The following is a 1,306-nucleotide window of genomic DNA, read 5'->3' on the forward strand; positions in this document are numbered from 1 at the left end:
GGCTGCTTATGGGGTCAATAAGCTGTCTACACATTTCCTCCACGAGCGCCACTGGAATGTGGTGGGAAAGTTGGAGAGCTGTGGTTTAGAAATAATTGGCTGTGTGTGTGATGGTGCAGCTGTTAATCGTAGTTTTATTTCAATGCATATACCTGTGACTGAGACTCTATCAAAAGTCATCTTTGATACCTGTAATATTTATTCATGGCCTCGTCGTCCTTATTATTTTTTTTCTGATGTACCCCACCTTCTAAAAACTCTGAGAAATTGTTTGGAAGGCAGAAAACTGAAATTAAATGGTAAGGACATGTCATGGCAAACAATTAAAAATGTGTATGATATAACAAAAAGTCACGAACTAAGAACAACTTTCAAAATAGATGCCCAGGTTGTTCATCTAAATTCATATTCTAGAATGAAGGTTGGTTATGCTACAAAGATTTTTAGTAAGTCTTTGGCAAATGAAATAAAAAGTAGAAATTGGCCTGATGCTACTGAACTTGTGACTTTTATTGAAAAGGTAAATGATTTTTTTGATATGTTAAATGGTTGTTATTTTAGTGAGGGTTTAGAAAAAAAAAATGAAAATCTTCATCCATATACTTCTGCCTCTGACCCAAGGTTGGGTAAGCTTGAAGACTTTCTTCAATATTTAGATCAATGGAAAAGACAGGTTAATAGTGTTCCTCGTGTGGCAGATAAAACTAAAGCAATGTATTTCATCAGTCCCCAAACTCATGTTGGTATTGAGATGACTGTGCGCTCTTTCATAGCTGTAATTAAGAGTTTGCTCCCCACTGAAGGTGGACCTACAGGTAAATATATAATGGCTCGAGTTTTTAATCAAGATAAGTTAGAGCAATATTTTATGAAACAAAGATCCCGTTGTGGTGGGAGCCAGAACCCCAATGAAGCTGAGTTCTTCAGGAACATGAATGCAATGTATGTGTGTGGTAAAGTGAGTGGAGAAGGGAGAAGGGGTAATACTGAAGGACAGTCAGAGTCTGTTCCATGTGATAGCACACCTGTGCCTAAACGTAAGGTTCAAAGAGGTTTGTCTTTTTCTACTCTACTGAAATGATACGCTGATGTTCACATTGTTCTGTACGTTTATTCTACTGCTTTCTGTATCAGTTATCTTATGTCTTGTTCTGTCCAAAAGACCATTGCTAAAGAATTACTTCAATAATATTTGATTTACACAAATGTCAACACTTAAAACTTGTCATAAATCCTAACTGACTCTGTATTCCACTAATGGGGCCATACTGTTTCCTTCAGGCCAGTTCAAAGGTTCAAAGATATA

The sequence above is a fragment of the Frankliniella occidentalis genome, unplaced genomic scaffold, assembly GCF_000697945.3.
Source record: "Frankliniella occidentalis isolate FOCC.00 unplaced genomic scaffold, Focc_3.1 Scaffold7, whole genome shotgun sequence".
NCBI lineage: Eukaryota > Metazoa > Arthropoda > Insecta > Thysanoptera > Thripidae > Frankliniella > Frankliniella occidentalis.